Source organism: Wolffia australiana, chromosome 6, assembly GCF_029677425.1.
Source record: "Wolffia australiana isolate 7733 chromosome 6, ASM2967742v1".
In the NCBI taxonomy this organism is placed as follows: domain Eukaryota; kingdom Viridiplantae; phylum Streptophyta; class Magnoliopsida; order Alismatales; family Araceae; genus Wolffia; species Wolffia australiana.
The window spans coordinates 10,765,711-10,779,661 of NC_135840.1; the positions used below are offsets into that span (position 1 = coordinate 10,765,711).

A 13,951-nucleotide genomic window follows, 5' to 3' on the forward strand; every position below is an offset into this window, starting at 1 on the left:
CCTTTCAATATTTTTTCTTTGATTCTCCGATCAATGTGTCATTATATTACATTTTTCAGGCTTGTGCATTGATATTTTGAAATTAGAATGGTACATACACCACTTTTAAAAGAGCTGATAAATGTAGATAATTTGATGTTCACTTTCAAGGCTGTTTGATGCATTTCGACCTCTATAAAATTTTTTCATCTTATATTGATTTTAAACTAGTTAGTTTCACAACTAAGACATGCCCATGAGGTCTGAGGACTTATGTTTAGGTTTTGAAGTTGGGAAGAGACCAAGGCTGTTGCATGTTGCTAAAAACACATGGCTTAGTTTATTAAAGGGCTAATAATAATTCTGTCCCACTAACTTGATTTGGTGATTGTTTCAGGTTTTTGAAATTGGGACATGATGAAGGCAAGTGCATGTAGCTTAATATACATGACCCTTTTAAAATTCAGGTTATGATAATTTTTTACACTAAGGTTGTATGGTGGTCATCCATATTTTCCCCAAATTCATCATAAAATTTATGGTAGCTTCATTTATCATCCATTTGTTACGTAGTACACAGCTTGACTTAATAATATGATTTGACTGATATGTAGAGTACTGAAAGATTAAAAATATGTTTTTGTGTGAAACTTCTGACCAACAGTTTTCCATTAAAAGGTTTATATTCGAAATGTAATATGGCCATCAATACTTGTTCTAAAGTATGTAAAGTTACTTTTATAGCACATTTTAAAATTGTATGTCAAATTACATGAAGATAAAATTTAAAACTGTATGGTATTTTCATAAACAATATAGCACATTTTTCTCATAGAAAAAAATATGAGTAAAATTCTCAATAAAACATTTTACATTTCGAAAATAATAACTGAACTCGAGCATCTTACTTTCTAAATTACACTATTAATTCAAATGCAACTTGGGATTGGGTAAAACATATGTGAGTTTTTCATATTTCGTGATCAGTATTCAATATGACTATTATGTTGTAACCTCTTTGTCTTCATATTAATCACTTTACTATTCTTCTCTTTAAATTTTATTTGTAGAACTTCTTTTTCTATCCACGCCTCTCTCTCTGTTTAGAGTCTATAGATATCTCCACCTTGTCTCTCTCTCTCCCTCTACATCTGTATATCTATCTTATTCTTTCTGTCTATCTTACTACATATACCACCATCTGTTATCTTTCTCCATACCTCTAGATATACCTCCATCTGTTATCTCTCCCATTCTATCTCTATCCCTCTAGATATACCACCATCTGCTAAAAAATCTAAAACTCATGTTTATATAAAAAATGATATCCCCACGGCAAACACTTACAAAAGGATCACTTATATCCGTCTAGATATACCTCCACCTGTAATGTCGTCTATTATATCTCTATCCCTCTAGATATACAACCATCTGTTCTCACTCTATCACCCTAGATTTACCTCCACCTGTTCTCTGTGTCATTCTCTCTGTCACCCTAGATCTACCTCAACCTGATCCCTCTACTATTCTCTTTCTATCGCCCTAGATTTACCTGCACCTTTTCTCACTATCATTCTCTCTCTATCCCTCTAGACTTACCTCCACCAGTCTTCTCTCTCATTCACTCTATCGTTCAAGATATACCTCTGACCAATCCAATTTGGCGCATGCATTTATGGACCCTTTATGGCTTATTTTTGGCATCATTATGTCCTTATTATTTTCATCATTTCCATGTTTGAAATCACATTTAATTTATTATTCGGGTCATTGTGTTAACTTAACCTTTTTTATTAATAACTTTACATGATTTATAGGCCCCATATTTTGACATTGTGATTTGAATTGGGGAGTAGGTTTTGGGATAAATTGTTCTTTATAGACAATCTTTTAGGGTTTAAGTGAAACATATGGATCTAACAAGATGAGGGTGCACTGGAATATAAGGATCCATGTCCGTGCTTTAATCACAGCTGTTGAACTCTTCATTCAAGAGATCAGATGGTTGAGGGTAAAACATCCTTCTCTACCAAAGGTTGTTGCTCCCATTGCCTGCTAGTGAAATTGGGCAACGCAAAGCCTCCAAGATGATCAAATGCATATGTGGGATCATGAGTATGCTGCCAAATGCATATGTCAGCCCTTAGAAGGGTCCATTTTTGTGTTATTACAGCACCTTCTGACTAAGAATGAGAATGACAGTGGTTTGTTTAGTCAACCCAGAGCCATCACAGCTCCAAGATGACTCAGTCAGCATGGAGGATGACAGCTGGATAAACATGCCAATTTTAGGGGCTGATGAGTGGTTCCCCTTTCTCTTGCTCTTCAAAATCAGGTTGATTCTGGTGAACGCTGAACTATTCTATAACTGATTTCTACCATTTATCTTTGGTTATTGAATTAAGCTCAAACAGTTATCAGTACAAACTCTCACTCTGATTCGAATTCAGTTAAGTAGCCTCTTTGAGGCATTTCGGCAAACACTTATGTACCCATTTGTGTTTCTGTCAGTTTTCTCTCATTTGTTATCTTCAATTTTATATTCTAAAAGTGAAATAAATTTAGAATTAAACATATTAACCAATATCCCTCTTATTCTAATAATTTGTCTACTCTCTACCATATTATTTTAATACATACAAAAACCTTAACTACCTCTCCTTATTCCCTATTATCATCTTTCTCTCTCTCCCTACCTAATTTCCTATTTTATCCTATAAATTTGAAAATATTTTCTCATTATCTTAGTAGATCTACTACTCCCATCAGTTATATAGTCTACCTTCTCCTCAGCAATCTATTTATATTTGATTTATCTTGCCTTATTATGTATCCCATTTTTATTCTTTTTTTCTTCATTAATCCTCTTATATATTATAAAAATACATATACTCACTATCTTCCTAAATCCTAATATACCTATGATAAGCCAAAAATAGGGGTAAATTTTATGCAATTTTAAACCCTTCTCGTTGTCAATTTCAGCTTATACAATAAAATTTATAAAAACTCTACTTAAGATGTGTAGTCGTAAGTACGAGTATCGTCCAAGGGAAGCAAGCAAGGAATCCAATTGATGTTCTTCTTGAATAACTTGAACCCAATTCGAGTTAATTTAATCTTCAACAGAGATCAAATTACCCTAATTAGAGGAGAAATTTAGAAAGGGAGGTAGAATAAATGAGAGGAATAGAAGAAATAAGGGGCTCCAAATTGAATTAATGGATCCAATTGAAAGGGTAAAAAAATTCAATTATAGAAATTAAGAAGAAATTTTTTATTTGTTTTGGTTGGTTCTGTAAGTTTGATAATGCAGGAATAACTACTCTATTGGATAATAAAATGGGAAACCTAATCTCCTAGAAAGTTAACCCTTTTTATAGGCTTTTTAAATAGTTTTCTTGATATGCACTTGGAATAGCTAGGTAAATCTTTTAATTTCTCCTCTTAATCCTATTCAGGGCTTGTACATGCCGCTCAAGCCAAGAAATTTAGAAGCTCAGACAAGGATCGAGAAGAACGATTAAGAAATTCAACTAACAACATCCAAAATACACCAAAAGTTCAAATACAAAGAAGGAAAAAATACCAAACAAGTTGATCCAAGCTGGAGCTCCTCTCTGTCTTACAGCTATGATAGAGCATCATTAAGAATGACCCCCTCCTTTCGAAATTTGGCTTTTATACTTAGGTTAAATGGTAAAAATTACCATTTTACCCCTAATTAGTAATTAATTTTTATCCATCAATGTAGGCCTGATCTAAATAATCCAATGACACAGATAGAAAGAGGGATCAAGACGAGCAAATCCATAAAAAAGTTATCTCAATCAAACTTCAGGATCAAAAGTTATAAATAAATGAATTTAAAGCAATTTTAGCCATTGGATTTAAATCCATTTATTTATTAATATAATTCTTCGACACGCCATGATGTGTCAAATGGGGATTGGGTGGCGCAATTTGAATCTATTTTTTGGGTTAAATATCTGAGCGCCACGTACCCCTTGTCCTGGAATCAAAATTAAAGAAAAACAATAAAAACAACATGATCTGAGGCGATTTGCATGTCCCGTACGCACTTCATAATTGAAACCATTCAAACGATGCCACATCACCTCCTATGCATGCGCTTTGCATGCATAGCACGGGAGGTGAGCTTACCTGCCAGAGAGAGACTGGCCTGGATTTTTGCAATAAAGTCCCTAATAAAAAGGTGGCATGCAAATGACGCCGCTCAAAAAAATTTGTGTATACATCCATTTCGCTTTCTCTCTCCTCCTTTTTTCATAAAAACCATTAAACAATTGCTGATTAATTGCAATTAAACCTTGTAACTATTTTAACTGCTTACAGCCTCGATTGAGAGCTGTTTTAAGGGCATAATTGCAACGAAACTTTAAGAAAAACCCCTTTTACTTTTGAAATTGATTAAATACTCATATTTTCCATATAAATATATCATTTTCCTAGTTAAAAATTCATTTTTCCTTGAATAAATTCCCAAAAATTCCAATAAAATTTCATAAAATTCTAGAAAATTTAGTTATTTGTCCCCACATTAATTAACATCAAAATTAAATTTTAAACATGCCATTTTCATTTATAAATAATTACTTCAAGCTTAAATAAATCTCAGAAATGTTATAAAATTAACAGAAAATTAGGAAAAATCAGAAATCACTTGGAAACATTAAATATACATAAATATATGATAACAACTCCATTATAAGCTCTTTAATTGCATAAAATTGAGCTAATAGCATGAAACAAAGACCGAATTTAGGGTGTTATCAACCTAGTTCTCCTATGATACAAAGAAATCACCTATCAACCAAGATAAATAATATTATTATACATATTACCTACGAAGAATATTATCTATAGTAATCTTTCTTTTTCTCTTCTTATTCACTAGTAAAATACATAAAAACACATTTTCCACTACCTATCCTAAAATCTTCCAGTATTAAAATAAAAATATTTCATCACGTTACTCATCTTTAAAAATAATAATCATAATAAAATATAAAATATTATATCTTATAGATATATTTCCACACTGGTTATTATTCATCATTAAATCATCTTAATTTTTAACTAATTAAAATTAGCTATTTCTAACTACAACCTATCCTCTCACTTTTTATTATCCCCTTTATTATTAGTTTATCCCTTCTTTTATGTTATTATATCATTAATTTATCTTATTATCCAAATTATCATCTTATTTATCCCAATCTTAACCTGAGCATTAGATCCATATCTAAAGACAAGTCCGTCTGGTGATAGCCCTATCACCACTAGATAATTACAAATTTGACTTCATCAAGGCAAGTTAAATTGAAAATGACATTAAGATAAACACCCTGATTTACCTTCGTCAACCTCCACCACTTCTGTTTCTCAACCTACTTATCCCTCCATTATATCTTAATCTGTTTTCTATCTCTCCCACTCTCTCACTATCTTTCTATATATACCTCCCACCTGTTCTCTCTCTCTCATTCCCTCTCTATCCCTCCAGATATACCTCCCACCTGTTCTCTCTCTCATTCTCTCTCTTTATCTTTCTAGATATATCTCTCACCTGTTCCCTCCCCCATTCTCTATCTCTATCCCTCTAGATATACCTCCAGCTTTTCTCATTATTTCCTCTAATTCTATGTGTACGTATGGATCACCCTCTCTCCTGCTCTTTACCTCTTGTCATGTCCCTCTCTTGTATGTAGGGTTTGATTGTCCTGGTGTGCTCTCAAACTTTCATGATGACCTAAACCTTACCTAAAGTTTTGCCTGGTTCTAGTCCAGTCGTATCCATTCCCGTTCTAGTCCCGGTCTAGACATGTTGAGTAGTGCATGTCAAAGTCAAAGAAAATATTTGGTATCATAAAATGGGTAAATATATTGCAAAGTTATTAATGAAGTCCATCTGGGAAAATGAAAAGAAGAATGAAATAAGAGAAGAAGAAGAAAATAAAGCATAATAAAAAAGAAGAACAGAATTAATTACAATAATGAGAAGAAAGGAAGATGAAGGAAAATAATTACAATAAGAAATAAGGAAACCAATAATTAAAGTAAGAGAAAAAGGAAGAAGAAAAAGAATAGGAGGAACAAGGACTCGAAAAAGAAAAAAAAAACAGAAGAAAGAAGAGAAGAACAAATGAAGATGAAAATAAGAAAAAATGAAGAATAATAGAACTAAAAAGAAGAAAAGAAAAAATATAAATGAAGAAGAAAAGAAAATAGGAGAACGAGAAAAGACGGGATAAAAAAAGAAAAATAAAATAAAAGGAAAAGAAGAAGAATAAAAGAACATGACTTGAAGAACGGGAGATGGATAGAGGAATAACAGAAAAGGAATAGAAGAAGAACAGAAGAGGAATAGAATCATGGAAGATGAAAACAATAATATGAGAAGGGGAATAGAAGAACGTAAAAGGAAGATAGAAGGATGAATAACAGGAGGAATAAAAGAACGAGCGATGAAAGAAGAATAACGGAAGAGAAAAAGAAGAATGAAATATGAAAAGAACTATAACATAAGAGGAATAGAAGAACGAAAGATGATGAGAAGAATAAAAGATAAAAGAGAAGAAGAAGAAAAGAAAAAGTGAAGAAGAAGAAAAGAAAAAGAGAAAAATAGAAGAAGAGGAAACGGACGGACGAATAAAAGAAAAAAAAAACAAATGAAGAGGACAGAGGGAAAGGTGGAACGGGGTTGACTAACAAAATAGTAATTATTATTCATGAATTAATACTCAGTCCTGATCTGGTTACAATAGGACTGGATCCGGCTCGACGGGGCGGTCCACCATTAAATGGCCGACCCATGGTCCCGTTTAGCTCCGTTCTGGCTGGTCCCAATAAAAAATGTTGAACCCTCCGAGTTGTTCTCTACCGTCCAAATATTGAACCACCATGGTGGGTGCACTGTCACGGCATTTGTCGGCGGAAGTAAAATTTCAACTCGACCACGTGTAGGCCTACTCCTGCAGTACTGACGGTTTCAAACTTCGAACAAGAGGCATTGTTGCACGTCAACATCTGATAAGAGACTGCGAACCCGCAGTTTATTCGGGAGGAAGCCTCGCACACAACCAATACCGCAGTTAATTCATATCCGAACTCTCTCAATAATCATTTATGGCAGAGTGGATACAGCCATACAGGATATCCGGCGCGCATAAACCCAAAGACTGAGTCTTCTATCCCCTCCCCCTCCTGGCTCCTCCTCTCTCTCTCTCTCTCTCTCCCGAGAAGAGTTGAGACTAGAAGTCTGCAGGAGATGGCGAGGTCTCGGCGGGGGGCAGACCTTCTCCCCGACGATCACCGCGCGCGGCTCCTCGGCGGTCACGCCAGTAGCGGAAGCGACCACGGCAGCTATGTCAGCGGCAGCGACCATGGCAGCCACTTCAGTAGCGGCAGCGACCACGACGGCGGCGACCTAGTCGGAGCAGTCGACGGAATATTCTTCTCCGACGAGGAGGACGGCGTTCCCCGAGAAGGCGACGACGGCGAGACTCTCGAATTCTCGCCGCCGGCTGCGCTCGTGCGAGAAATGGTGAGAGCGGCGGCGGAGGACCCGTTCGCGGCGGCGCTGGCGGCGGCGGCGAAGGCGGCGGCGGAGATGGCCGGCGGGCCTGGGCTGCAGAGAGCTGTAATGGGCCGGCTGAGAGAGGCCGGCTACAACGCTGGGCTCTGCAAGGCGAGGTGGGAGGTCCGCGGCGGCGGCAGCGGCAGCGGCAGCTACGAGTACGTGGATGTCTTACGGGACGACACGCGGCAGCGATACGTGGTGGAGGTAGAGTTTCGAGGGCAGTTCGAGATCGCGCGGCCGACGGCGGAGTACGAGCGCGTGGCGGCGCTGTTGCCGCGGGTGTACGTGGCGCGGCCGGAGGAGCTCCGGCGGCTGCTCTGCCTCCTCGCCGACGCCGCCAAACGGTCTCTGCAGTTGAGAGAGCTCCACGTACCCCCCTGGCGCGAGAGCGAGTACATGCAGGCCAAGTGGCTCGGGCCCTACCGCCGCACCACCAACCCCGTCTCCTCCGCCTGGGCGGCGGCGGCCCCGCCGATGGCTTTCGCGGCGGGACGGGACGTGAAATGCCGGCTTATGGGATTTTACTGGACGCCACGGCCGCTCGGTAGCAACGCGTCGGCCAGGACGAGATGAAGATGCAGTAACGATATTGGATGTGTCTCACAAGAAGGTCTTATTTACGTCCAAGTTAGCTATGTTGGCGATCCACAATCGAACATGTTGCAGCGGCGGCACCGGGCCGTCTCTTAAATAACGGGGAATGAATCAACGCACTTACCTGCTGGGTCCCGACGTGGTCTCTTTTATAAGTCTTATCGAAATCCGTCTCTCGCCTTCTCGCACACAAACGCCTCTCTCACACACTCGCACAAATACGTCGCTCTCAAACACATCCAGTCTCTCTCCCTTTCAGGAACACGTGTGTCTCCTTCTGTTTCGAGCACGTCTTTCTCTTCCTCTCTCATACATATCTTCCTCTATCTCTATCTCAATCTCTATTTCCTTCTCTCGCAAGCACCGTCAAACACATACTTATCTCTCTTGCTCACATCGTCAAACGCACTTTTCTTACTCTCAAACAAATATTTTTCTTTCTTACTCTCGAACACGAATATGTTTAAATATCACTTTCTTTTTTTCTCTCTCTCTCAAAAATATCTCTATCGTTCTATCTTCCCTCCTCACTCCGTCTCTCTCTATCGCTCGCTTGCTCGCCCTCCTAAACTGGCTTATCTCAATTCCGATGATAATGCTGCACATTCCGTTAATCTTGATCTCTATCTCCCTCGCTCGTTAAACATGTGTATCTGACTCATTTATAATACCCATCACTTTCTCACCACGCATCCCTCTCATTTAAATTATCCAAAATCCTCATCCCCCTCTCTCTCCGATACGGTTCCTACTTTCTAGACTCTCTCTCTTGCCCACCTATTGTCTCTCATTTGAAGCTATTTGCCAATGTATCTTTTTCTGTCTGCGCAATGTATCCATTTCTTTCTAGCGTCATCTCTTTCTAGTTACCTTTCATGGTCGCTCTCTCTTCTTCCCTTTCTATGCGTTTCTCTCAGTGAAACAAACCCCATATTGGAATATAGCAAGAACGGTGCCGTTATTTCATGTGAACGAAGAGGAAAACCTATCATGCCTTTGGCAGACCTGCGTTCGAAAGCGAGTCTTACTGGCCACCAGACTTGCCTGTCAAAGAAGAGTAACCCCTCTGGGCATTATTGTCTGAACCAAACTGTACGGGGGTTTTTGCAATTTTCTGGACGGTTTACCCTGGTTTTTGCCCAAATGTCGACACCCTTTCCGTGGAACGTGTCCTGTTCTCCCAGACGTGTGGCCCTGCAAGAGGAGCAACCAACCAACCAACAAAGGACGGAGATTTAGCCGTCTGACAGTGTATTTTTATCTCAAATGGTTTTATATTCCACTTACCGTGGTGTCTCCCATTACGTGTTGCTTCGCAAGGGTAGCGACTAAGATGAAGCCGCTGTTCTCCCACCACGTGGACCCTAGCAACAGGAACGACCAACGGCGGGGATAAACCAGCGTGATATTTGCACTCTGTCACTACCTACTCGACCTCCTTTCGCTGAAATCCGGTGTGATCTCTACTACTCGGTTTGTTACACGTCGCATGGCCTCTGGTCCGAGACTCATCTCCGATACAAACCTTTTGGATAAGGATCCGAAGATCCATAAACAAATAAATAATGTGCACCATCCGTCAATGAATCGATGTTTCAAAACAACGATCTTTATTGATAACAAATATCGGCGGGGGAATGAGGCAAAACCCGTCGGGCCCATAGACGTTAGGTATTTATGATGACGATGTTAAATCCTCATCCATTTGCTGATGAGTTATGCATCATCGTCATTGAACTGGTATTCATGGACGGATGGGGTTGGAATTCAGATCTGTGTGTATTGTACACTTCGTCCTGTTCCACGTCATAGAGTGAGTGGACTGCACGGATGACGCCTCATCACAATGCCCAACTATTAATAATAGGGTTTGATGGTCTTGTTGTGGTCTTGGTTTTTGGCAAACACCTTAACCTTACCTTAAGTTTGGTAAGTTTCACGTCTGTTTTTCTGATCAGAGTGACTATTCAATGTCAAAGTCAAAATGGAAAATTTATGTTGATGGTTTTGACTATCAACATAACCAGCTTTAGAACCACTGGTAATGAATGCCCCATAATCTCTCTTCATTTCTTTTCCCACTCTCCCCCTATCTCCTTCTCTGAGTCTTTCTCCCTCCACCCTTGCTTTCTTCATGGGTAATTGTTGGAATGAATAGAGGAGAAACACTCAATTGAAGAACAGGTTTTGACAGTTTCTTGTAGCCTGCCTTTGAAGAACTCCTCCTTATTAAGTGGGTGATCCCTGAGCTCAACATAAACCTCTCCGAAAAGTTGAATTTAATATTTTCTACAAAGTTACTGAGAAGTATTAAATAAATAATTAAGAATTAACTTCTGCTTGAGGTCTTGATTGACCCTTAAATCTAAACCTGCATGACGTATTAGTCTGCCTGAAAATGGAGATCCTAGGGTCCCAGTTCAGTCTGGTCTCACCGGTCCTCGGTCCTAAATACCCAACCCTAATTATACATAAGAAAATACACTTTCCTTCTCCTTTAAAAATATTCCTCCCGATTGAGAACAACATTTCCATTAGAGTGATCTAGTGATGATGGATGATAGGGTGCTCTAGACATGCGGCAATGTGACAAGCGGCCTTGGATGACATCATCACAGATGAGGTTAAAAAATTAAAAATAGGAAAATTCAGAAAATGATTTTTTATGGGTATCATTAAGAGTCTTAATGATTTTCCCATTTAAGATAGCAGATGGTATAGCACAAAATATTTTCCCATGATGTGTTTTTTCCATATATTGGCAACCTCTTGGTGTTGGGTTGCATACAAACCTGTCAGTACCTGAAACTGCTGTTGTTCTGTCCTCCTTACTAATAACACACAAATTAATGGGTTATTTCATTTTATATATACATATTTTTATGCATAGATATAAATATAAATGTGAGCGATCATACTCTACATGATTAAACCAATTTTAATAATGCTATTCTGATTTCTGATGATTTAATGATATTTTAAGGATTTTTTCAACATCATACTATAAAATAAATTAGTTACTTAATTCATAATGTATTGTTTATGAATTTGTTGACATTATATTCATGGAGACATTAATTTTCTAAGTCAAAAATCATATTGTTATAGTTTTACGACTTATGATTCATTTTATTATGATTTTAAATACATTTCTGCCTTAAAATTTCACCCAGCCACGTGTTGCCATTTGTTTTAATCCAATGGCGGCTAATTAAAAGCTTTGGCCATGATTAGCTATGCTAATAATTGCGAATGGTGCAAATAGGGCATTGTGAATCATGATGTCATAATGCCCCAATCATTGACTGACATTTTCCATTTATTTTATTCTCAGGGTTGAGGTGGACCAATAGCAAAAGAAGCGTAATTTAAATTGCACTAAATGTGATGCAATAATTAAGGAATAAAATAATCATAAATCATTGTGATCAAGCCTTAGAATAATTTATTATTTTTTCCTAATGCACTTCAGCTTTTTCTTGATTAGATGCTACTTTTTAAAAAATAATACTATATTAATTAAGAGAATATTTTATAAATCATAAAAGAATATATTTATGATTTCTCAATATTTATTAATAAAATAAATAAAGTTATGAATTAAATTACTTTAATATTTTAATGGGTTTATTAATGATGAAAGTCTACTATTTACCACTCGTAGAATTTGTATGGAATTGTCTGAAATTAAATTTACAAAAAGCAAAGAATTTAATAGGTCTTAGAGAATAATAATTGGGAATGGAGAGTGGTGTAAATAAGGGAGGAGAAGGGGAATGCCCTTGAAAAATAATGGCATGCGTGAATTTCACGCAGGGCCTTCCCCTATTTATAGTAAGCGGGGTTTCTCATAAAAACCCCCAAAAACTTTAGTAAATCTTCTGATGTCCAACGACCATTTGCATGTAACCGTATTGGCCCATATATCAATCTAGTTAATGATTCAAGTGGCCCAATAACCTTTATTAGCCTTACAAATTGATTAACTATATCATCATATAGATTAATTAATTTCAGATCAATTTTAACCAATCGATAGGTTGAGTCTCCAACACATGGGGTACCAACCTTCACCTCGTGCTCTAGAAGATACAAATGAGTATGTATTAACTCACTCGTGGAACAGGTTTGCCATTGGTTACCATGTATGTATAATCTCTCATCCACTTGACACTCCAATGATCACTTAGGGTATGGTCAGTTTTCAAACGCTTATCGATCCTCTGAGTTAATACTGATGCGTTCGAAAATCATTGGAGAACTCTTCTTTGATATTTCATTGCCTTGGCCGAGGACTTCATCGCATCATGTTCCTTGAGCTGCCACCTTTTATGATGAGGGTGGATGATCACTTCTTACTACTCAGTCATCTTCATGAACTTCTTGATGCACCAGAATTAAGACTATTTAGAATCCCATGATTAATGATCGGGTGAAATCGCTCAATTTATCGCGTTTTGTTTTTCGTCGTTCTTTCTCATGTTTTATGTTTTCTCGTCTCATCGTGTATTTTTGTCGCGTTTGCGACACATTCCGTACTTCCTTCGTCATCATCACGGGGAGGGATCCTTAGCCAATTTGGAACCCCTCCCTTGTGCCCGAGTATTCCTTTTTCTTTTCTTCTTTTTATTTCTTTATTTCCCCTTCTATTTTGTAATGAGAGGGTCCATTATATAAGGGCCCCCTTAATGGACCCTTCTTCCCTTCCCTTTGACCCAATTTGGGGGCCCATTGACCTCTCCCTTTTACAAGGGAAGAGAGGGCGCCATAGACAGTCAGACGAGGAATAAGAGGAAAATTTTGCTGTTGAATTCTCTCTTGGTCTCCCTCCCTCGTTCAGAGAAGAAAACAGAGGGGGAGGAGAGGGGAACAGTGAAGCAACCAGGGAAGAAGTAGCTGGAAGGGAGCAGGGGGGGAAGGAATCTTCAAGAACTTCACTGCATCCCTTTCTTCTTCTCAGTATCCCTACAGATTCGTCCACTGTGAAAGGAAAGGAACAAGGAGAATCCACGTTGTCCACGGCATTCGGTCGTGGATTCTTGTCTCATTCCGGCACCGGCCCGGTCAGTCGGGACCTTTCAATGCGCCACTGAAGAATCAAGAGCCCTGCGAATAGGTCATGGAAGAAAAAGAAGGGGAAGCCAATTTCTAGGGCTGCTCAGGACCCTGATCGAACAAGGGAAGAGACAAAGAAATTGGCGCTGCCACCAACGCTCACCTCCGACGTGAATTGGATCTTTTCTTTCCCCCCCCTTCTCTGACGGCTGCTCATGAACTCAATCTGCTCCATCGGATTCCTCACAGGGCCTCGACTGATCAGAGAAGGGACCAAGAAATTGGCGCTGCCGCCAACGCTCACCTTCGACGGGAATTGGATCTTTTCTTTACCCCCCACTCCCCCCCCCCCCCCCCGCTCTTTGACAGCCGCTTGGGAACTCAATCTGCTCCTCCAGATTCCTCTCAGGGCATCGACCAATCAGAGACGGGACAAAGAAATTGGCGCTGTCGCCAACACCCACCTTTGACGAGAATTGGGTCTTCCGGAATACTTCCGGGACGCGGACGGGACGAAGATTTCGTCCCGTCCATGGGTGCGGACGAAATAATGGACGAAAAATAGTCCGACGTACCCCGGACGGGACGAATCTCGTCCCATCGGACGGAAAGTTCGTTCGTCCGGGGTACCCGGACGGTGGTCGTCCGAAGTGGACGATAATTTATAATTATTTTTTCTATTCTTTAAATATTTTTTCTTTTCCCTCTATATATTTTTTC

At 39.0% G+C, this 13,951-nt stretch overlaps 1 long non-coding RNA gene across 1 annotated transcript; it reads right to left on the reverse strand.

The window, feature by feature from the left end:
• Positions 1–12,963: 12,963 nt before the first annotated feature.
• On the reverse strand, positions 12,964–13,565 carry LOC144704389 (uncharacterized). The gene is made up of 2 exons (XR_013581808.1): positions 13,395–13,565; positions 12,964–13,282 (listed from the first exon to the last, which is right to left on the reverse strand). It is a non-coding gene; the product is annotated as an uncharacterized LOC144704389 (long non-coding RNA).
• Positions 13,566–13,951: the final 386 nt, after the last annotated feature.